The following is a 25,988-nucleotide window of genomic DNA, read 5'->3' as shown; positions in this document are numbered from 1 at the left end:
GCGAAAGTCGGAATTGAGCAGGCATGTACCGGGTCAGCCAAAGCAGCCGCCCGCTTACGATATGCGGAGCTGGAAAAGGCAGTTAAACGAGCTTGTAGACGAGACAAGAGAGCCTGGACAAACTCCCTAGCCGAAGAGGGAGAAAGAGCCGCCGCCATTGGAGATATCCGATTATTATATGATATTTCTCGCCGCCTTAGTGGTGCAAGGACTAATGCAAGAATGCCGCTGAAAAACCGAGCAGGTCAGCTGCTGACAGATCGAACAGATCAGCTCAAGCGTTGGACTGAGCATTTTGATCAACTTTTCCGAGTTACAAATAGCAATGGCCAACAGAACCCGCAGCTCGAGGCGCCCACAGTAAGTCGCATTAATGGCGTCAACTCGGAAGCGCCCACGCTGGCTGAAATAGAAGCGGCAATCAAGGACATGAAATCCAACAAAGCGCCTGGAATCGATTGCATTCCTGCTGAAATGCTCAAAGCCGACCCTGCCTTGTCAGCACAAATGTTGCACCGTCTTTTCGCTGACATTTGGGATACTGCAACATTCCCGGCCGACTGGATGCAGGGTATCCTCGTAAAGGTCCCAAAGAAAGGAGACCTAACAGAGTGCGGTAACTGGCGTGGCATAACTTTGATCTGTACAACCCTTAAAGTACTCTGCAAAGTGATCCTGAACAGGATCCAGGAGAAAATCGACGCTACACTCCGACGGCAACAAGCTGGATTCCGATCCGGACGATCATGTGTGGACCACATCACAACGCTACGAATAATACTGGAACAAATCAACGAATTCCAGGACTCTCTTCTGCTGGTGTTCGTTGATTTCGAAAAAGCATTTGACCGACTGAACCACGAAAACATCTGGGCTGCTCTTAGACGACGAGGGGTCCCAGAGAAACTAGTCCATCTCATCGAAGCACAGTACGAGGCATTTTCGTGCAAGGTCTTACACGACGGTGTCTTGTCCGAACCAATCCCGGTAACTGCTGGAGTGAGACAAGGATGTATTTTGTCACCGCTGCTTTTTCTCATCGTAATGGATGAGATCTTGACTGGATCGATTGACTGTAGACCAAACCGAGGATTGCCGTGGAATCCTTCAACCATGGAGCAACTGAACGACCTTGACCTGGCAGACGATATTGTTTTGCTCGCCCAAACACAACAAGACATGCAGAGCAAACTCGACGACCTCACCGAAAGCTCCAAGGCAGCAGGTCTCAAAATCAATGTCGGAAAGACCAAGTCGATGGAAATCAATACAGAAAATCGTTCCAATTTCGTGGTAGCTGGACAACAGGTTGAGACAGTGGAGTGCTTCCAGTATCTTGGTAGCCAGATTACGCCTGATGGTGGTACCAAGAAGGACATCGAAACCCGGATCAGAAAAGCCCGATTTGCGTTTGCGAGTCTCCGAAACATCTGGCGGTCACGCCAGATCTCTCTACGAACTAAGATCCGAATCTTCAACTCAAACGTCAAATCCGTATTGCTGTACGGGTGTGAGACTTGGTGCACATATGCGGTGACGACGCGAAAACTGCAAGTTTTTGTGAATCGGTGCCTGCGGAACATCATCCGCGCTTGGTGGCCTGGCAACTGGATCTCAAACGTTGAACTTCATCGCCGGTGTCATCAAAAGGCGCTAGAAATCGAGATTCGGGAACGTAAGTGGAGATGGATTGGGCACACGCTGCGAAGAGATGAAAACGAGATTTGCAGAGAGGCGCTTGACTGGAATCCAGATGGGCATCGAAGAAGAGGCAGGCCCAAAAGCTCGTGGCGGCGAAGTCTAGCCGCTGAAATCCGCACAGTTGACGAGAACCTTGGCTGGCAGCAAGTGAAGACGCTGGCTCCGGATCGCCAGCAGTGGAGATCTTTTATCTCAGCCCTATGCGCCGGTCAATCGGCGCTGGACCCTTAGGTAGGTAGGTAGGTAATGAAAAACTCTCAACTTTTTTCAGAAAAAGTTTTCTAAAATGTTGATTATGGGTACAATTGATCCCCTAGAGTTGGGTACAATTGATCCCCCTTCCAAACGGCATATTCTTTTTCTGAATTGATCGTTATGATTGCTGATTACGAAATTACTAATATTTACCCAAAAACTAATATTTATCAAACAATTGTCTGAAGAAAAGAGCCAAAATAAATAATTTTCTCTTAATTATAAAAAAAACGCCTTTAAGTATGCAATGTTATTAGCGTTGAGACAAGGTTATAGAATTTTCTTCTTATGTCTGCTATAAATTGTGAAATGAGAACAAACATGACCAAAATAGTCAATTAACATTCTATCTTCGGGTTTTGTTTGATTTTTATACAAGGATTAGGGCTTCCTGAATAAAAGATCAAGTCTCCTTCAATAGGGGATCAAGTCTCCCCTAACTTCAGAATTTTTTTTTTACTCCCACGAAAATGCTTCTAGTTCATCAACGGGTTCAAGTATCGTTCTAATTTTTGGAGCATAGAAACTTGAAGTTACAAGCTGTCAGAAAATGTCAAAGACAGCGAGTTGCTAAATTTTTCCAAAAAGATATGGTGAAAATAAGAAAAAGGGATCAAGTATCCCCACTCTCCCCTACATTTTACTATTTATCACTCCACCACAGTTTTCGCTTAATGGTACGATTCCAGTTTTATTTGTATATTTTGCAATTAATCGTTTCAATCGTTATGAAACACTGACTGATTTGCTGCTTCCACAGATCGTCAGCGTCCTCAAGTACTAGACATACAATTTTTTTCTCCTTGTTTATCTCCTGAAAACACAGGCGAGACTTGACAACGAGAAGTTTTTGGCTGGAAACCTGCTAAAGAGTTCGTCTGGTCCGCTAAACAGTTCGTCTGGCTGATCATTCCGAAAAATTTTAAAATCGTCGAAATGTTTTGCTAAGATTTGGCCACCGTATTTAGTTTATTTTGCCGGTGGACAGCTTTTCTACCTTGAGAAATTAAGTCTAGATTTTTTATTAGTCAGTAGGCGAACCCGGCAGAAAAATTCACCATTTTTACCAATTCCTTCATTGAAATTTTTGGATTACGCTACCTATCACATTCTTTAACTTTATGTAATCAATCATCTTAATTTTTATTCCAATTTCATCTCACTGTTAGATCCACTTATACTCCTTGATCGACTTATTATATGAACTTTGGTCGAATAGTTGATTTCCAGCTGTTTTTTGGGTCTCCCACTGGGACTTGGCAGGATTTTGTCTCAATCCTGCCCAAAAAAAAACTTGCCAATTAGTTTCAGTATTTGACGTTATCTCAAAAACTACTTAACAGATTGTCATCAAATTTTGCGCATTTACATATTATAGCTTCTTTGAAAATTTCATCATTTTCCATCGATGGATTCAAAAGTTATTCACAAAACAAAGTGTCGAATACACTCCTTAAATGAGTATGCTCTTCTCGGAAAAAAAAATCCAAAACAATAAAAATTACCATACCAATAACACAAAACCAATGTATGAAAAGATTATCTGCTTAGCTTTCACGTAAAGCTTAAGCCAAAAGTACATTCATTTAATCAAGGAGAGTGTTTATTTGCAGACTCAAAAGCTCTAACGTTTTGAGGGACTTAAAATCCAATATTTCACAATCATTGAAAGTGACGAATCAGAATATAATATTGTGGATTTTGCATGTTTCTTAACAGTTATCTTTTTGCATAAATAGTTGAAATTTTGAACCTATTTGGTAGAAATTGAGAAAACACGATATTTTGTGGAAATCAATCGGTTTTCATCAGCATCATTTTTCAAGAAGGTTGAATGTAGTTTTCAACTCAAACAGTTCTCAAATCTCATTGTACATTTCGATCAACATGTTTGCAGAGAGTGACATCAGTGAATCGAGCGTTAATGAGTGTTAATCAAACCCCGAAAATCTGTCAATGTCACACAAAGTCATTGACGACATTTTCTCATTAGCACCGCACAGTGGCGTTCAGAATGATTCCGGTCTCGCCTTGTGATTGATTAACGAATAGGTGCAAAAATGTCATGGTTTAAGGAACTCTGAGCGACAGAATCAAAAGCTGGAACAATTTACCAACAGTTTAAAAACACGCGAGCATTTTGCTATTCTTGAAAATTGCCCCGTTCAGTGAATGATCCACTTAAAATTATCTCATAACGATTATCACATTAACACATTTCAAACATGTTCCACCAACCAAATTGCACCATTTGCACACCATCGATTGTTTGGTCAATTTCTCAATCAAAAGCGTCGGAGAAGGTAATTTTCCAAACTTTGTTAATAATTGCCACCTCACAAAGGCCGTTGATGGCGGATATTACCGCATTGTTCCGTTGTGATTATTTTCTCCGGCTTCCCACAACTCCACGACAGGTGGAAGAGCGCCATGTGCGGCACAATGTAATGTACTACCTACCACCAATTGCTCGATAGAGAGTTCTCTAAGCCAAGCTATGAAGGTATGAACTATGATCGTAATAATGATGATGATCGTGGCGGCGATTTGCGAAATTTCTTTTCAACACCCCTTTTGGAGTTCAGGTTGGCTCTTTTGAAAGGTAACAGTGTTTTGGAAAATAATGTTATCTCTTAACAATAAAAAACTAAATTTTTCGACACAGTTATAAAAAGCATTATGTAATTTTACAAAAAAAATGAAGACTAAGTTCCGGCAAACGCACACACGTGGTTCTTGCATTTACCCAGTTGCAACACAACGCGGTCGATATGATTCAATTCCAATTTCTCCTCTTTTTTCACCGCCTTGAATTCACCGGAGAAAGCGTTGCCGAGCTTGTTTGGGTCAAGTTTTACCGAAACCCCCAGCAGCGGCGTCGACTGGATGAACAACTTTGGGTTGGTTTGGTTGTTTGCCGCACATCAGGTTCATGCCGTCGTTCGTCGCCGGACAGAAACGTAACTTGCATCTCCACACGACGACGATGACGACTTTACACACCGCAACCTGTAGATACCGGAAATCCAATTCATCGAGACTGGAAGCACCCTTTAACTTGGACCAGACCACATAATCGTCGCAATTCCGCTTTCATTTGTGCTGTCCCCTAGAGCAGCAGCAGTTATTTGAGATAAATTCCGTGCGATTCGGTTTAATGTTGATGATGATGATGTCGATTGGTGTGAAAAGTTTAGTTGACGATTTCTTGAAATGAACTTTAAGGCACAACAGTCAAATGCTTGAGCAGAAAAAATAGTACTGTTAACTGGGGAAACATTGTTCACTTTTTAATACATTTTCGAATATTTTGAAAGGGGTTGCTTTTTTGTAACATATGAAAGTTTTAAAATAATTACTGAAGTAAGAAGTATAAAGCATGATTATTGATTGCAGAATATTCAAACGACTTTAGAGCAAGTTCCCTGGTGTTGGGAAAAAGTGGTAGAAATTTTGTGACTTTAGCACATTTAGAAAATTTTGCCATGCAAAAATATTTTCAAGATCTGTGGCCTTCAAGTTTTTTAACAACACGTGTTGTAGTTTCGAATGCTGTGATGCAAAAATAGCAAAATTTCTATCATATACGGCTGAAATAGAAACAATGCTGTAAAAAAATACAAAGCCCAAAGAAGCCTCAAATGTCAAAATTTCTACCACTTTTTCCCAACACCAGTAAACTTGCTCTTAGTGGCTATATCTAAATGTTTGTTATAAAACCAGATTTAATGTTTCGGGGTAACTTTGATCATTATGGTTTAAACGTACCTCAACATCTTCAAAATAATTGTTTTTAATCCCAATTTGCACAGAAGGCATAAAACATCAATTATAGTAATTTTTTGTATGGACTCAATTGAATTTTTTTAAAGGTTTCTTTCAAAAACAAGAAAAAGTAAAACCGGGAAAGATTGATAACTTTTTTCAATACTTCTCGATTATTTTTCCTGTTAAGGGGAATGTTGCATGTTTCATATTTTAAAAACCAGTACTGGACTCTTATGAACGTAAAACATGGTTGCAGTAATTTATAAGACTACTTTAAATTGGATTTAAAAATCGATTTCGTCTTTGTGAAGCATTTTATGCTTTAGAGTAACATTGATCAGTCTCTATTTTGACGGTTTAAACGAGTTTTCTTGATCATAAAGGATACGAAACATCCTTATAAACATTTACAAATGCTAGTAATTGATAAACAAAGGCAGTTCGTGTGTAAAGGCCCAACAACAATTAAAATCGAAAGATGAATGATGCTGCTTAAATTAAGGGGCTATTTTTTTTTATCTTACTTCTAAAATTTTAACCACAAAAAATGAAAATTTACCTTCATTCATTTCTTTTGACCCTCGCACTATTCCCCTTTAATTTTGTCCTTGAAACTTTACCATTTGATAGGGTTTCTAGCCTTTTATTCTAGATTGGCTTACCTTGGAAAAAGTCCCTATTTTCAAAAAAAAAAAAAACAAAAATTTACTCAAAAATACAACAAAAACTACACCAAAACTATAAATTAACTGAGAAAAAAAGTTGAACTGTCACATAAATCAACCTGCTGCTTCTAAACGCTTTGATTTCATAAGGAATGGTGTTCAATTGTTTGCGAGCCTTCGAAAAAACAGATTTTTCATGATTTTGAAATAAAATTTTTATTTATGTTTGAAATTTTGAAAAACCAATCTAGTTTTTTTTCAATTTGAAACTCAACATGTAGGTTTTTAAACGTAGAAATAAGTTTTAAGATATTTTAACTATAGACTTAGTTATTGATGATTATGTGGAAAAATCTCATGTTGATCAAAGCTACCCCGGTGATCAATGTTACCCGTTTCACGGTACTCAAAAGATGGACAATGTTGCTGCATACATTTAGGGGCAAAAATTATAAACACATTTCTCAATATATTTTGGCCTAAAAAAGAAATTAAATTTTACCATCATGCAATTCCCCAGGTCCTTACACTGTTTCTATGTTTTTTTTATTGAAGCTAAGTTTTTCATGGAAAAACTTATTACCATTAAAATAAAAATCAGTTTCCTTTGAAAATTTAAAAAAAATGGCAAGCAGAGTTTTCTATAATTACAAGTTTTTACAAGGTTATACCAATACCAAAATATAAATTTATTGGCTATGTAATGCAGTTTTTTGTGATTTTTTATTTACATTCTACGGTTAAATAGTTTCCGAATCAACAGTCAAAACCACTGAATTTAAAAAAAACATTTTGAAGGAAAAAGGGAGGGTTATGGTTTGTTCACATAAAATGTACTGCAAGAATCAAAGATTATTTGAATTAAAATTCATATTTATTTGAACGAACATTTTTGTTTTCCCGTTCATAACATCCTTGTAAAATAAAATCTTGTTGCGCTAATTCAGGACTGAATGTATCGCTTCCATAATTTTTGTTGCTATTTTCTTCAGTGAAAACAACCAAAAAAGTTATGGAAAGTGTAAAAGTTTATAAATTTGAAATTTCTATATGAAGCTTGCAGCGGTCTAATGCTGCATTTTTATGCTTTTTTTATAACAGCATTTTTGACAGAAAAAATGTAAAATTAAATTTGAATAAAACCAAAAAATGCTGCAATTGGTGTGCAATAAGTGATGCCACATTGCATATTCAAGAACTACAAATTTTCAAACGTTTTCATTTGATTTTACATTAAAAACCAAATTTGTCGCAAGTAACCCCTTTTTCTGAGTAAAGTGAAAATCGGTTTTTTAGGAAATTAAAAATAACTGGCGAAACCAATAATTTTTCTATCTACGCCAATTTGATGTCCCATCAACCTTTTGATGTATAAGCGGTATCATTATCTGTGGACATAAGTTTTTTTTTAACAAACCGTTGAAGTTTAAGAGTTGCAAGTTGCCCCAGTTTACGGTATTGAATCATCGAATAAGTTGAAGAATTGATGTTTATCACCTCTCTAAGCGCCTGAATGTAGATCGAAGAATGTAAATCGAAAAATAGAACGAGATCGAAAAAAGTGGAGTATCATCTCGTTTCGGTTTCCAAAATAAAATAAAATTTGTCATTACATCCTCGTTTTTACTTCCATGCTGTGAGTCATGCCAGTCGCTGGTATCCACAACGTTTGATTTTAATGCGCTTGCTGAGCAACAGAAGCTGCTAACGAAGCAAATAAATGAAAACACCGAGGTGATGCACCGACTTGCGCAGAAAGGTGAAATACCGAGCGATATCCAGCAAATTTTGGAGAGCATAGAAACTTTGCTTAACGATCTTAAGGAACAGATGGCCTCCATAAATTCATCCTCTTCAAATTTAAAAAAATACATTAATCAATCGCTGACCATAATTAACAATGACATTTGTCAGCTTAATCAGCGAAGCATCGAATCAGCAGCCATTTGTACGATGCATAACAATCCTTTGCTTGAAATCGACATTATAGGTGAACTAAAAATATTGTCATCGAATGTTGATGAGCTTAAATCGAAGATTGTTCAGGCTCCCACTTTGCCTGATTCACTGCCAAGCTTAGAGTTTGAATTGGATTTAGTAAATGCTGATAATTCAGGATGGCGACTATTAGGAACCACTAAAATTTGGAAAGCTGACTGGAGTGAATATGATGAGCGAAAAAAGCGTCGCTTACTTCAGCAAAAAATGGCAGATGCTGCAAACATAAGAAAAAAACAAAGAAAAAGGGAATACAACTCGAACAGTCATAATAAAAATAACCACAACTACAATAAAAATCGGTACCACACTCCCAACCTCAACTTTAACTGCAATAACAACAATAACAACAACAACAACAACAACATTAACAACAACAGCAACAGAAACAACAACAACAACAATTACATTCAAATACCTACTGACCGTGAGCTTCTTGCTGCAGCGAAGGTTCAATTCTCCAGACCTCCACCCAGTCATCGACCAATTCACTTTCAAAGGGGTGAAATTCTTAATCCGTACCCAACAAGTGCTGCATCAACAGTTTCAACACCTATCGCTCCGCGCCCGTTTAATTTGTCACCGTCTGGAACTTTTTCGGCCCCAGTATGCAGTTCATCTTTTGTCCCAGGGCACGAACCCGTAGCTGTGCAAACGTCATCGACTGCTCCATGTCAGGCTTGTACATGCAGACATTCGTGTTTTGCCAGAAATTGACAGACCCCTTGGAGGACAACAATCATCTTGAAGAATCGACGACTCTCCATCAAGGAGAGGTAACTAACTTTAAAGAGACAATAATTTATTGTCAAAATTTTAATCGAATGCGGAGTGCAAGAAAAATTCATGAAATTTTAAAAAAAGTTAATGGCTGCTCGTATGACATTATTTTAGCTACAGAAACAAATTGGTCTGAAGATATAAAGAGCGAAGAAGTTTTTGGAAGCCGATTCAATGTTTTTCGAAGTGACCGCGATTTCGAATCAACTGACAAAGAATCTGGTGGTGGTGTACTTATCGCAGTTGATGGCACTCTTTCCTCTGAACAGCTTCCTAGCAGTAAATGCGCCGAGTATGAAGACGTCTGGGTTAAAATTACGATTCATGAAGAAATACATATTTTTGTATCTGTGTATTTCCCTCCAGATATGGCTAAAAAAGACTCATATGAAAAGTTTTTCCGGACTGCTGAAACCATAATTGAATCATTGAAACCTGAGACTAAAATACATATTTATGGTGATTTTAACCAGAATTCCATTGATTTTATTGAAGATGTTGAAAACTCATCGATATTGCAACCGGTTATAGGTGAGAACGTAACATTACATTTTATTTTTGATAAAATAAGTGAACTAGGATTTCATCAAATTAATCATGTTCGTAACCAGCAAAACCGCTTTTTAGACCTATTGTTCACCAACTGCACGGAAGATTTTTGTATGGAAGAAGCTGCAGATCCATTATGGAAAAACGAAAAATTTCATACTGCCATAGAGTATTCACTTTTTACTGATCTATATAGACAGCGCCCTAGTGGTGCCGATTTTGAACTCGTATACGATTTTAAAAACCTGAATTATTCTGATTTTGATATGCGTTTCAATGATATTAATTGGCAAAATCTTTTGAAAGATGAATCAGATATGAATGTAGCTGCTGGTTTATTTAGTAGTAATCTATATACAATTATTGACGAACTCGTGCCTAAGAGAAAGAAAAGAATACTGACAAGCTATAAACATCCAGCATGGTACACACGTAATATAAAACAACTCAAAAATAAAAAGCAAAAAGCACATAAAGCCTATAAGAAAAATAAAAATTCGCACAATCTGAACGCATACAAAGAAATTTGCAGAGTACTTGATGTAGAAATATCGCTAGCTTATAACAGTTACAACGCAAGAGTAGAGAGCAATATTAAATCCGATCCTAAAACCTTCTTTAGCTATGCAAATGAAAAAATGAAAACATCTAATTTTCCATCACGTATGCAGTTTGAAGACTTTGATGGATCTGACAGTGAAGAGATTTGTAACCAGTTTGCTCGTTTTTTTCAAAATATTTACAAAAAATCTAATGCTTCTCCAGACTTAAATTATTTTTCATATCTTCCTGAACGAGTAAATGACGTTAGTGTTGAAAATATTACTGTGCAAGAAATTTTAAGTTCCCTCAATAGTCTTGATGACAAAAAAGGTCCAGGTCCTGATCAAATACCTCCACTATTACTTAAAAAATTTGCTACTTCATTTGTTAATCCACTATTTTGGCTTTTCAATTTATCTCTTAAATCAGGAGTCTTTCCGATAGCCTGGAAAAAGTCATTTTTAATCCCAATATTTAAATCTGGTAAACGATCAGATATAAAAAATTATCGAGGCATTGCTATTATCTCATGCATCCCAAAGATGTTTGAGGCGATTGTGAATCAAAAGATGTTCAATCAAGTAAATAATCGCATCTCCAATAACCAACATGGCTTTTTCAAAGGTAGATCAACATCTACCAACCTATTAGAATTTGTGAACTTCTCGCTTGGAGCTATGGACAGATGTAATTTTGTTGAAACTTTATATACAGATTTTAGTAAGGCGTTTGATAGAGTTGACATTTCATTGCTACTTTTTAAACTAAAACGTATAGGATTATCAACTTCACTTTTAAAATGGATCGAGTCATATTTGTCGGATCGAACGCAGATAGTCCGTTTTAAAGGAAAAATCTCGACAGAAATACAGGTCACTTCTGGTGTTCCACAAGGATCTCACTTGGGCCCCTTGTTATTTATAATTTTTGTAGACGATGTCAATTTAGTATTAAATAGCGTCAAAGTACTCATTTATGCCGACGATATGAAACTGTACATGGAGATACGTAACAGAATGGATTTACAGCATTTTCAGGATGATATTGATATTTTTTACACTTGGTGTGCAAAAAGTCTGCTAGATCTCAATATTAAAAAGTGCAACATTATATCTTACTCTAGAAAACTGAACCATCATGATTTTAATTTTACTTTAGGGCAGCAGCAGATTGAAAGATGTAACAAAATTAGGGACCTAGGTGTAACACTGGACACCAAACTAACTTTTATTGAACATTTTAACACGATTATTAATAAAGCTTTCAGTATGTTAGGGTTTATCAAAAGATTCTGTTATCACTTTAAGGACCCTTATACAATAAAAACACTTTTCATATCGTATGTAAGATCTATACTCGAATATTGTAGTGTAGTTTGGTGCCCGTATCAGCCCACTCATGTTACAAGAATAGAATCGGTTCAAAAACAATTTCTACTGTTTGCACTAAGAAAGCTGGGCTGGAGTTCCACTTTAATTCTTCCATCATATGAAGCACGATGCATGTTAATCAATATTGAAACGCTTGAAAAACGAAGAGACGTTGCTATGATTTCCTTTGTTAACGATATTATCTCCCAACGTGTAAAATCAGAATACTTGTTAGAAAACTTGAACTTTTACACACCCTCACGCATACTAAGAACCAGAAACTTATTTCAAGCTGAGTCTCAACGAACCATGTACGCCAGCAACAAACCTGTAAACCAAATGATGAAAACTTATAATCAATATTGTGTACATATTGACATAACCATGTCCAGAGCTGCAATAAGAAAAGTGTTAAACAGAAGACATTTACAAAATAGTGGTTAAGACAATTTTTGTATGAGCAAATTGTAAACGTAGTCTACAACTGATTGACGAAATAAATACACTTTGGATGAATACTAATAATGATCTTTGAGCTTTGAAGCCCAACCTCATCTTCGGATGGAGATTTTTTTCTAAATTTAAAATCCCTATTCCTAGGCACACTAATTCCGTAAATCGTATGTAAGCTATTTTCCACTCCTTTTCTGATACCACAATACCGTAAAAAATAGGTTATTCTCAACCCCCTGGCAACTTGACGTTTCCCATACAAATCGCGTCAGTTTTTTCTGGTTCTCTGGTTCTGTCAAATCGAAAATCGAGCTACTCCACATGTCGGAAGGACCCGTATTGAAATATGTTTTCTGTAACTGATTCAATTACTAAAAAAAAGTTTTGAATTTGGAACTTTTTGCTGTTATATGTGAAGTGAATCTGTTTTCAAAAGTTTAGTCCAAGAAAACGAGTAGAGCGTTAATTTGTGTGTCCTACATAAGGTATACAAATTCTGGACTGCTTTAAATAAATTACTGATATCTGGCAGTTATTTGGGACAAGTTTACCTTCCACCGAAACTGTTGAAGACACTCAAGCACCATAAATGTAAAATACAACATTACCGTATCAATCATTAAGTGATTGCCATAAACTGCATATGCGTGATGCATATGAACATTTTAAAATGACAAAACAATCACATTATAGCAGAAATTTTGTCATTTTAACACTAGAAGGACCGGCAAATTGAATATACCTATTCGGACCGTGACCAGTCAAAATGACTGGTAAAGGGGAAATTCTTTATATCATAATATTTTTAACTTTTTTCTTTTGACATTATTTTGTAATTTATTCGATAACATTTTTGTTATAAAATGGAAATATTTGTTCACCATGAGTGCACGGAATCACCTCACTTTGGCATAGTTGACGAATGCGTGTATGTCATAAAATGAATATTTCAAATAATTATCAAAAAATTAAAACACATTATCAATCTAATTATAAAATCATGTTAGATGGCTATGGGTTTTGACCATGGGTGCACGGTTTCACTTCACTTTTGTTTTAGTAGATATTTTCTAGCATCCATCGCTCTGAAATTTTTCAACACGTTTCCTATAAATTATATCTGATATCGTAGGTTTTGAAGCATATTTTATCTATAAGTAGAGCAATTTACCATGGGTGCACGGATTCACCGCCATTTATCCAAAATCGATGTTTGCATGCTTAAGGTAAAGAATAAAGACTTTTAAAGATTCAAATGAAAATTTGTGTTATGAACATGGTTTTTCACTATGGGTGCACGGATTCACCGCGTTTTAATATTGGACTTTTTGCATATTTTTAAAAAGCATTTTCACAAATCTTAACTAAACCAAAGTCGAAACCATGTCTTTCATGTTGAGACATAATCATTTAAATAACGATTATTATTTTAGGTTCCGTTTGGTCATTCCTGGGAAAGAAATATTTCAATCATGTCTTGAAATAATAAATTTGTTTATTTATTATAAAAAACAGGTTTTTGCAATCGTATATTTATCTGATAAGATCTGATCATCATCCAAAAAATTGGAAAACGGTTAGCATGGACCGATTGAATTTTAGGAATTATATGCATCAAGTTATGTCGTGCGACGGAAAACAGTGAAAATAAAAATAATGAATCAACATTGTCAAATGTTCACGTTGAAAGGTTTTTCGATTGACCAATATTGCATTTTAAATACCTATCATATCTAACTCAAAAATATTTTGTGTTCTGAAGCAAGTTGAAAACAATTTATTTCTATATACTGAATTAGAGATCAACCAAAAACTAGATGAACGACAACATGCTTTCAGAGCAGGACGTGGTGTTGATACTTATTTAGCCAACCTTGAAAACCTCTTGATTACTGATAACAATGAACATGTAGAACTTATTTCTTTAGACATATCTAAAGCCTACGATACTACATGTAGACATGCCATACTACAAACCTTAATAAAATGGAAAATACAGGGTAGATTACTTAATATACTCCGCAGTTTTCTAAGCAATCGAACTTTCCGCGTTCTAGCAAATGGAGTAACTTCTTCACTGAGAATTGCTGAAAATGGAGTTCCACAAGGCTCGATCCTTTCTGTTTCCTTGTTTTTGGTGGCCATGCAGCCCATTTTTGAACATGTTCCGAAAGGTGTGGACATTTTATTGTATGCTGACGATGTACTTTTAGCGGTTAAAGGGGTTAATACGATAGAGGTCCGCAAACTTTTAAGAAATGCTGTTTTGAAAATAGATAAGTGGAGCAAAAATATTGGATTCACAATGTCCCCAAACAAATCGAAACATATGCATATATGTGATGTAAAACATCGAAAACGTGGTCGCGCGATTCAACTGAACCGAGTTGTTATTCCAAGAGTAAGAAAAATGCGAATTTTGGGGATTCTTGTCGATCACAAAATAAACTTCATTCAACACTTCAACATGGTTAAAAGAAGCTGTGAAAACCGAATGAGAATTTTACGACTTTTGGGAAGCAAGCTTAAAAGAGGAAATCGAAGCATACTTCTGACCACCGGATTTTCTTTGATTGTATCAAAACTGTTTTACGGAGTAGGTTTCGTTAGCCAAAATATACAAAAAATGATCGACATCCTTTCACCTACATACAATTCTGTTATAAGATTTGCATCTGGTGCATTTCGATCTAGCCCTGTAACAGCAATTCATGCTGAATCTAATTGCTTACCATTTGAAATGCTTATTGTTCAGCGAACGGCACAACTTGTTATCCGTCTAAGTTCAAAACTGAACACTAAAGATTATGCGTGTTTTAGAAGAATCGCAAAATTATATCTTGACACAACTAATTGTATAATACCTCAAATATCACTACTTCGACGATCTATGGACAGGGAATGGAATTTTAAAAGACCGGATATAGACGAAGGAATCAAAAGATGTTTGAAATCAGGATCAGAAAAAAACAAAGTAGTTCCAACCTTCAAGGAGTTCATAACGGCAAAATACGATGGTTACAATCAAATTTACACAGATGGTTCTAAAACTAACGATGGAACAGGAGCTGCAGTAGTCAATGGAAATAATATATTAAAGTTTTCTCTACCAAGAAGTTGTAGTATATTTTCGGCTGAAGCGTACGCATTAAAACAGGCAGTAGCAGAAAGCATTATTGAAGGAAATAATCTGATACTGAGCGACTCCGCAAGTTGTCTTGATGCGTTGAAAAGTGGTCGTTCCAGGCATCCGTGGATCCAAGAAATCGAAAATTTTATTTTGACTCGAAATGTGACGTTTATGTGGATACCGGGGCATTCAGGAATATTTGGAAACGATAAGGCCGACTTTCATGCAAATGAAGCCCGTATAACTACTCCACTAGATATTCCAATACCAGCTCAAGATGCAGCCAGTGAGGTGAAGCGACAAATTTGGAACAAATGGATAACAACTTGGTGGCAATCACGATGTTTCCTTCGAATCAACAAACCATATCCAGTTAAATATGTTGACCGGAAATGCGCCTCCGAACAGCGAGTTTTGACGAGACTGCGCATTGGACATACCAGACTTACTCATTCATACCTGTTTGAACGAAAAGACCCGCCAACATGCTCTTATTGTGGTGTCTCTTTAAATGTTCAACATATTCTCGTCGACTGTAGGGGTTACCAGGATATTCGGAAAAAATTCAACATAACAGGAACTATTTATGAAGTTTTGATCAACGATACGGAGAAAGAAAATAATGTGATAAAATTTGTAAGAGAGGCAAAATTGTTTGAACTTATTTAGTTTGTAAGTATATATTTGTAAACTAATTTTAAAAGACACGAATATCCCAGGAGTGGTAAAGTGTCTCTAATAAACTAAATAATAATAATTATTTCTATATATTTTACAACGGCAAATTTACAGCCATACACCCATGTTGAAATATCTTAGCGCCGATGTGGTCTATCAGATAGGCTTGTGCGAGTCTGGTCTTGGTATGCCAGGCGTACGGAGTTCGATTCCCGGTATCGGCAAGAAAACTCTTGGGTGCAAACCCCATAAGTTGCCGATAGGTAAGATGTGTTTCCTCTTATAATAGGAATGTTCAATAAGAATGTTCAATCAGTTGCCAGCTGGCCAGGTATATACACGAGGGCCGGAATACCTGTAAGTGAACTTACATTGGAAATTTGTCAAACCTAATAATCTAAGAATGCATGTAAACACATACTTGGGCAGAAACTGCGGTGAATCCGTGCACCCATGGTTGATAACCAACCTATAAAAAATATTCCGTGCACTCATGTTTAAATATCATTTAAATTATTCAGTTTCATAGCTTTTGTCTTCAAATTTGAATAAATTAGTACACAATTCATAATTATTTTACTCATTCTAGTTTAGTATAAAACAAATTTATCACCTAAAACTACTTGATTACGCGAATGGACATGTTTTAAATCTAACATAACTTTTACAAATCTTGATGAAATTTCGCCAAATTTTGACAAAAAGTTCGATTATAGTTGGACAACAAAACAGACCAAAAAAATTTAGAGTCGAGTGCTTGAAGCGCCACACAGCGGCTAATCCAAGAATTTTTCCTGAAAAATTTTCATGACTTCGAATCGAAAATCAATAATTTCATAACGAAAGACACACTTCTGCCTACCATAAATCACTTAGGGCTCTTTGTCTTGAATGTAGGTTGCAAATGAAACCAAAAGCATGCGAACAAAAATTTATCATGTTTGAGTTATAGGGCTGTGAATTTTACCAGTCATTTTGACTGGTCACGGTCCGAGTGTCCATGGCGAAATTTATCTCGCTTATTAAAAGAGCTAGTAAAATAAAAAATACACAGTTTTGTAGAGATTCAAAATTCATGAAAAGTCGTATTTTTTGCGAATTTTTAAAGCGAAGTATTTAAAAGATATTCAACATACAAAGTGTCCAACCAGTCATTTTGACTGGTGCGGTTTTTCTAGTGTTAAAGAAAAACTGTTCCTACACAATGAATAAATCGGTAGAATATTGAATAAGATTAAAAATTTCGGTTAAAACTTTTTTTTATTCATTCGAAAGCTATGAATTTGCCTGATTCGCACAACATTTAATAGTGTGCCCTTTCCATAAGCATGACTCAAAAAGTATGTAAACAAGCGGCACACATGCGACATCTACGATTTTGAAACAGACACACGAAACTCGACCGAACTGTCAAGTTGCCAGAGGGTTGGTTATTCTTGACAGTTTCTGGACAATTTTTGAATATTTCTTTCAAAACTTGCTCTTTCAGCCCCCGGCCACAGCTTTGCTAAGGTGATGCATTTTGTGGAATTGAACAGCCTCACAGAAGAAGAATTATTTTTGTATTGTCAAATCGTACCTTAATTGTCACCGATGGCTATTTATAACAAATAAATGTTGTCTGTGATGTAAAAATTAAGGAACCAAATCAGTCATACAATTCCCGATTTTTTTTTCTGGAATTCGAATTGAAGCTGCAGGAGATTAGCTTTAAGAATCAACCTAAGCGTAGGTACATTTTCTCCCATTTAACATTGTTTCCTGAGGACAAAGAAGATCCAGAAAACCATCAATTTGAATTGAATTTCCATTTTTCACTAAAAAAATAGTGATAGTGTTTTCCAATTAAATCAATCTCGCAGACATGGAATAAAACTGTTTTGAGTGTTTTATGTGTATCTGAATCTCATCATTTAAATATTTAAATATTATTTAGGCAATCTTGCAGAAAATGCGCCAACAGGTTATTACTCACGCAATTAAGAGTTCACCACTTTAGGCGTAATATAATACCATCTGCCAAGTTACAATTCTTAGCAGAACATTATATATAGTAGGTATGAGGTTTAGGATTTGGTAAACTTAGTTCTACTCTGTATTAAGAAATCGTTGAACACTTCCTTAAAGCTTTGCTTAACAACTAAGAGGAAGCATTTCATGTTACCTGCAGTTGAATAACGAAAGCGTTCTTTCAAATGGATAGTATTGTCAAAAAATTGTAAAATACATATGTCAATCTCGTTGAGCGTGATCTTAACATTTTTAGAGAAAAATTAATTCCGCAAAACAAACTGAACTTCCGTTGAACATTGAAGTATGTTTTTAATCAAATAAAATCCATTGTTGCGTCGTCGGTGAATCATCGTTGTAATCTCCAACAGCATAAAAGGAATTATTTCCCTCTAGCATCCACCTAGAAAAAAACTTTCCCGAAGTGGATTTAGTTTTATTTTGGTTTCAGATTATCTTTCTGTGTCAAAACTTGCTTGTGTACCAAATTTATAAAAATCAATTATATTTTTTACGATACCTTTCAATACAGAATTCAGATGCAGAATGCAGATCAAATTGTATGGAAGTTGTTTGAGTTGTATCACATTTGAACTCGATTTTGTATGGGAAAGCTCCCTTCCTATTCAGTGTAATGAATTATCTCTTAATATAAAAATATATTATTAATATTAAATGAATATCGTTTAAACCGATTCTTAAAACTTTTTTTTACGAAAATTTTAGAAAATCACTCAACATCTTTCGAGTTGTATCGGAACTTTCAAGGACCCCAATGTGTAAGAAGCAGAGGTACCTAAATCAGCTGGTTATGTGAATTTTATTTGTGTTCCCAATTCGATAAAACAAACTTTTCAACTGTTCCAAAGCTGACAATAGTTAAAAAATCAGGTCCAAATCTGATTGAAATCTCTTAAAATTACGTCTTAGTGGTCAAGTGGGTAGCGTGGTAAGACGGTTATCGATGGTCCACTGATAACATGGGTTCGATTCCCATATTGGTACTGGGTTAATACTGGGGTTAATCTTTAGTTTTCCACGTCATTTATTAAGTCTGTAAAGCGTATTGTAAATTTATACTGATTTCAGTTTCACAAGAGACAGATATTCGATAAAATTATTCGTCTTGTTTTGTTAAAACAGGCCTTTATAATTTTCATATGGATTTTGTATGGAAGCCCCCGGTTAAAAAAAGGATTTTTTCAGTTACAACAAATTATCTTGTCACGTAGTAAATTACGTGCGTTCCAAATTTGATAAAAATCACTTGCAATTTATCCGTGTTCTGCCGTATGGGTGGCAACCCCCGTATAGAATATGGGAAGAGTCCATCTGTAAAATAAATCATCTTTTTATTCTAAATCATACTTGTTTCTAAAATTTTATCAACATTACATGAAATTTGATCAGGTTGTATCAAACTTAATGTTGATTTTGTATGGGACCCCTTGTATTTCAAATTGGGAAGATCACAATAAATCGCTTTGTCATGTCAAAATTTATATGTGTACAAGATTCCACAAATATCTGTTAAAATTGTATGAGTTCTGTCATTTTTTCTATGAATTTAGTATAGGAGCACCTTGTTAAAAAACATGAGAAATTATTCTGCATGACAAACCACCTTTTTAAAAATAGTTTGCATCTGAACCCATTTTAAAGAAAATCTTCTGAGATGGTTCAAGTCATATCAATATTACTTCGATGGATAATACCTATAGCTTTACGATATTTGAAGAGTCATTCTAATCGAAAGTATTCCCATCCAGAGCAGTACCTACTTTGTAAGAATGCTGTAATCGAAATGCAAAAAAAAAAAATAATAAAAAAGAAATGCACTCATCGATTGGCATGATGGGCGGTTTTGCACTTGTGGTGAAAATGGCGGAGAATAACTGCATATTTGTTATGGAATTTTTTACCTGACTCAGGGAGATACAACGCCCGATTTCGCGTAAATTTATCCACGACACAGACAGAGCTCATAGCCTGGAGGCTGCACAGCTCGCACTCTTTGTACAGGAACTAGGTATCTCTGTTTCTTTTTGGGTGCCTTTTGGGAAGAAATTTAAATTAGTTTTTTTTTATTAGTTTGAAGGTTGTTTACAATTGAGACCCCTCACGTAACGCTTTTGTCTTCTTTTCCATGAAGATGTTACTGTAAAAATATGATACGGAATACCGGAAATAATCCGTTCTCGAGTGTCTTAAAAATAACTCATTAGGCTTCTTTTCAAGACACCCAGTCATGAAACAATCGGCTCGATTGTGCAGCTTTGGTGAAGTATTTTTTTTTTTTTGAGGAAGGATTATCGATGGAACCTGTACGACGACGGACCATGACGGAATGACGACGACGTCCCAAGTGAGAGTGAAAACTTTCTTTCACCCCTCTGTGCAGAGGCAGCGCCAGCGTGAATGGCCAACAAGCCAGCCAAAAGACCGACTGATCAAGCGACCTGCCCGCCCGGTGGAACAGGTTTCTAGGCCGAGAGAGTAGTGATATGTAATGGCTGCTGGCGGTTATAGCATTTGCCATTTCGAAGAAAAAAAAAACCTTGATTAAGGAATCTTGACCTGTTGTAGGCAAAAGGGTAATGTGAAATTTGCCGGCTGTTGCAGTACACCGCAAACAACAAATTTTCACAAATTCGAGAGTGGAGACAAATTTCTCCGACCAGAAACAACTTCTGAATCTTACATGGCTTTTTGGAACAATTTTAGTCATTTTCAAATATAAATCGTAGATGTTAAATTAGTTTAATTTTGTTGATAATGCGAAGAACTTTATTTTGTTTTACTTTTGTCGACGAGGCCATTGATTTATTTTGTATTCTTTAACTTCATTTCACCTTCTACCTTCTCATTCATCTATATGAACTTATATCAATCAAATAAACTCAAGCATTTTATGAGTGATTATCATTATACAAGTTACTATAATGCTTAAAGCATAAAGTGAAAAGTATCCTATAGATCCTATTGATATTGCACTGATGAGGAGGGTAGATTTGGTAACAATAATTTTGGAGATCAACTTGATGAAGTCGACTAATGTCTTTTTTTTTTTTTTTTTCTATTTTCAGATTTTAATGTTGACCGATTGTTGATAAGAAGGTAATATCATTTCCTCGTATTCTCTGGAATTGAAAAACCTACATTATACCAGTGCAATAAATCTTTATCAATCATAAGTATCACTGAGAGGTCTGAAAGTTTTCGAAAACCAAAAAAAATAATATGCATTTTTTGATTACTTGTTTCAGTTATAAATTCTACTAATTAAAAAAAAACGTAATGAATACAGATTTTGTATAGTTTAACAAAATAAATGTAGGAATTTAATGACACCAGAGCAAAACTACACCTTCGTTTGTCTGAAATTTGATCAAATGAATCAATGGCTATATTAAATATTGAGGATGGAACGATATTTTTTTATGTTTCTGAATGGTGTTTAAAAGATTTAGCTGTGTTTAGTTAGCGGAACTAATTATAAGCGAAACTTTTTATCTGATAGTTCACGATAAATGGATGAATCGTCGAACTTCAGAAAATCAATTAGGTACTTACCGTCAACTGGGGCATCATGCAACACTTTTCAACTTCAATGGCTTCTAAAAACTTAATGTAAGCAGATAGTCATATCACTTGTATATCAAAAGTTATAAGATTGATGGGACATCAAATTGACGTTATCAGAAAAAATATTAGTTAATTTACAAAAACATGCGATTTTCACCCTACTAAGAAAAAGGGGTAAATTGCAAAAAACTTCATTTTTAATACATAATCAAATGAAAACGTTTTGAAATTTATAGCTTTTCATGTATTTGTGATGTCATTACGCATTAGTAATTGCAGTAGTTGCAGCTATTTTTTGTTTTGTTGAAATTATGTTTTCTATCAATAATGTTTTCAAAGAAAAAGCATCAGTGTGTTGCATACATTTAGGGATAAAAACTACTATAAAAATGCTACTGAAATGATTAATATTTATCAAATGACTTTTATGCATCCAATAATTTCCTGATAAAAGGGGCTCACAAAGGTGCTTTTATCTTAAAATTAGATAATTGCGCTTAAAGTATGCAATGAATATAGGGCACTAGACGAACTTTCGGATTTCTTTTGGTCTGACACTAATAAAAAGTGTCAAATCTTTTTTATAAAGATCTTCAAATCTTTTTTATATTTTAGTCCCACGAAAACGCTTCTTGTTTAGCTACGGGTTCATGTATCGATTTAACTTTTGCAGCATATAAACTTGAAATCACATGCTGTCAGAAAATGCAAGACGGTGATCTTCAATATTTTTCCAAAAAGGTATGATGAAAATAAGAAAATGGATTCAAGTATCCCCTTTCACCTTATACATAATAATGAATTTTTGTCTGTCTGTTCTTTATAGACTCGGAAACTACTTATTCGATTCTCATGAAACTTGACAGGTGGGGGTATCGGAGGCCGGGTGGTAGGATAGAGTGAGGTAACGTGGGCCATGGGTCACTCTGAATATCTCAGATGTGTACTTCTACTTACTTAATGTTCCCGCGCCGATCCTCCGGTGCATAGGGCCGTGGTAAAAGACCTCTACTGTTGACTATCCGGAGCCAGCGTCTCCACTTAGTGTTAGTCAAGATCTTCGTCGACAGTTCGGACTTTGGCGGCTAGGCTTCGCCGCCACGAGCTTCTGGGTCTGCCTCTCCTTCGATGTCCCTCTGGATTCAATTCAAGCGCCTCTCTGCAAATCTCGTTCTCATCTCTTCGTAGCGTGTGCCTAATCCATCTCCACTTACTCCACTCTACTTACATATTTAAACGAGCACACGCTAATTGCATCGATGGGGAACCTAAAGTTTATAACAAAAATATGCTCATACGCCTATGATCTTAGTTTTGTCATGTTCTTTCACGTGGAAAAGGATTTTTTTTTATGAAACATTAAAAAATCACACAAACGCAACCAATTTCCAAATCATAGCTTGTGGGGAATCGTGGGTCAGACATCTTGGCCACCTAGATATATTTTTATGTTTTTATACACATTTAGAACTTAAAATACGTTTTTCCTATCTGTAAAGTTTTCTTATGCCAAATGAAAAGTTATGAAAAATATTTTGTCCATCCTAAATAAGGACTTTTGCCAAAAAGTTCACGAGCCAGGTTTTTGAATCTATTCGGTCATTCACAACTCTCTTTTTTATTTCATCATCTGAAATTGCTTTGAATTATCGAAATGAATTATGAAATAACAGTTTTGGGTCAACACATAAACTTTACATGTTTTTTGGTCAATCAATTTTGGGATCTAGTGGCTCACGATTTTTCAAAATCCAAAAAATTTTGTTTTTTTTTAAAGAGTCAGAACCTGAGGAAAATAACCCAAGCAACCAAAAGTTACATATTCATATTATTTTAAGAGGAGAAATCGCCGTGAATTTGTTTTTATGAAATGAATTTGCGGCTTTATCGGTGAGGGTTAAAGAGTTGAAATGAAAGACGGATAGAAGATCAGAAGAAAATTCTAAGGTGGTGAAAAGAGCGAAGAGCATTTGAAATAGAAGCTTGACCACATGCTAAATTCTTTGTCCCGCATCAATTAACTGTATTGAAGAAGTAGTACCCAATAGAGAAGGAACTACATTTTTCGATACAGTTAATTATGGATATCGCACAATAGAAGACTTAACAGAGCAACCACATGCTAAATTTTTTTGTCCGTTCGGCACATGTGCACACTCACATGGCGGTCGAACCATCCATAATTTACTGTATCGAAAAATGTAGTGCCTTCTCTACTGGGTACTACTTCTTCAATACAGTTTATTGATGCGGGACAAAGAATTTAGCATGTGGTCAAGTTTCTATTTCAAATGCTCTTCGCTCTTTTCACCACCTTAGAATTTTCTTCTGATCTTCTATCCGTCTTTCATCTCAACTCTTTAACCCTCACCGATAAAGCCGCAAATTCATTTCATAAAAAGTTACATATTCACTTGAATGAAGACATTGAAAGTTACATATTGGCTGACAAAGAGAATCAACTGTCCAATTCCCTTTAGTGAACTTTATGTACTCATTAATGAACTTGAAAGTTGCAAAAGTGATTAATATGTACGTTGTATGTGACTAGTTTTGCCCAATTCCCTTTCGTGAACTTTATGTACTCATTAACGAACTTGAAAGTTGCAAAAGTGATCTATACCTACGTTATACGGGATTTAAGTCACATAAAGGGCACAAAAGTGCTCAATACGGGATTTTGTAAGTCACATAAAGTGCACAAAAGTGATCAAAACGGGATTTGATAATTCACAAAAAGTGCATTGATGTGCTTTCAAAATCAAAACACCACTTCGATTTTTAGTTTCAGTTAGAACAACATGTAGGCATGGTCTTGTGGTAGCGTGTTCGATTCTCACTACGAAGGTCGGGGTTCGATCCCCGAGCTGGGCATGTTGTTTTCAATAAGAAATTTAGTAATTGAGTGACCATTCTGATGCGATATATGTAGGAAATGTAATAAATAAGCAATTGAGCAATTTGTCGAGTTTGGAATCCGGCGCGTGGAACATGGCGGCACCGGTACAGGACACAGTAAATAATCAAGAGAAGGTGAGCCGTACCATTCGGTCATCGTGAGAAAAACCTTCTTTGCATGTTTTTGACAAAAAGTATATGTTGAGTTTATATTTCCTAAACTTAGCTTTAAGCTCGGACATTTTCCAGAAACTGAACTTTAAACTCAAACCCCAAACCACCTTCCATAAAAAGTGAGATTCTTGAAACTATTATACAAACCATCTCTGACCCAAAAAACCCTCGGATACCATATTTCACTTCATTTCGATCGACCATTCATACGTGATGACGTTACAAAGAAAACGCCTCCATTTTTATTTATAAGATGTGAAGAAAAGATAATTTTGTATGGGGACCCCCCTTCCATAAAAAGTGAGATATTTGAAACTATTATACAAACCATCTCTGACCCGAAAACCCCTCGGATACCAAATTTCACTTCATTTCGACCGTCCGTTTATACGTGATGGTGTTACAAAGAAAACGCTTCCATTTTTTATATATAAGACTACTATTTAAGTTATCGTCCAAAAGTTTGGGATCAGTCTTCTAAAACATGAATTTTTATTTCACGCGTATATCTGTTATCAAACAACGTATTGTTTATCTGATAAGCAGATAAGGAAGCTATTGAGTTTAACTTGCTTTATGAATGTTTAGTTGAAATATTTTCGAAGAAGTACTTCCTTATAACTTAAGCTAAAGTTTGATCATTTTTAGATAATTTTCATAAAATAGTCCGACCGTTAAAAAAACATGCAAATTAGTTTTGACCATATCTTAGTTGCTTTACTAGTTATTTCAGATCGGGTTGACTTATTTGATAGTGATAGTTGAAAATTATTCAAAAATGATCAAACATAAGCTAAAATTCTAAAGAAGTAAGTTTTCAAAAATATTTCAACTAAATATCTATAAAAAGCGTTGCCATCTCTCCAAAATGAATTCCATTGAGAGTTTGTTTACGTTTTTGAATATTGTTATAACATTGTTTTTGAATATTGAATTTAAGTTGCCAGCTGTCCAACGAACTCTTTGAAATTCTTAAAGAAGCTGAAAATATCGACATTTTAAGATTTAACATGAAAGTGGATTTTTATGTGTGCCAGCCTCTGTAATTTCATCTCGAGACGAAATCTTTGATGTTTATGAACCAGAATCGATTATTAATATCACAGAGAACAGACGTACAAGCTAGCTCACGAAACTTGTGTAAAATTTCCAACGATCGTTTTGCACCAATTTTTGTTTTTTGGCTGGGCCACCAGATGTCCCCAAACACAACGAAGAGAACTGTCAAAACCAAACTGAGAAAAAAAAACAAAATTTTGATCAGTTTTGATCAGGTCGTATGAACTGTTTGGCATGTTTCAAGAAAATTGCTGTTAAAGTTTCGTAACACTTTCGTCCAGTTGCATAACGGAAAAATATCTTTAAAGTTAATCGCTATTTAATTTAAGCTACAAGTGCTGAATTTTGGACAATGGTATGCAAAAGTGATAC

At 35.5% G+C, this 25,988-nt stretch overlaps 1 protein-coding gene across 2 annotated transcripts in view; it reads left to right on the top strand.

The window, feature by feature from the left end:
* LOC129750639 (serine/arginine repetitive matrix protein 5) overlaps positions 1-25,988 on the top strand; it is a 165,474-nt gene that overhangs the window by 27,892 nt on the left and 111,594 nt on the right. For both annotated transcript variants that reach the window (XM_055745637.1, XM_055745636.1), the window contains exon 2: positions 20,987-21,017. The gene's annotated coding sequence lies outside the window, so the exon portion shown is untranslated. The remainder of the gene's footprint in view (positions 1-20,986; positions 21,018-25,988) is intronic.

This window comes from Uranotaenia lowii, chromosome 3 (genome assembly GCF_029784155.1).
Source record: "Uranotaenia lowii strain MFRU-FL chromosome 3, ASM2978415v1, whole genome shotgun sequence".
NCBI classification, from domain to species: domain Eukaryota; kingdom Metazoa; phylum Arthropoda; class Insecta; order Diptera; family Culicidae; genus Uranotaenia; species Uranotaenia lowii.
Note: the sequence above shows the minus strand (reverse complement) of the source record. Positions and strands in the feature narration are given on the sequence as shown.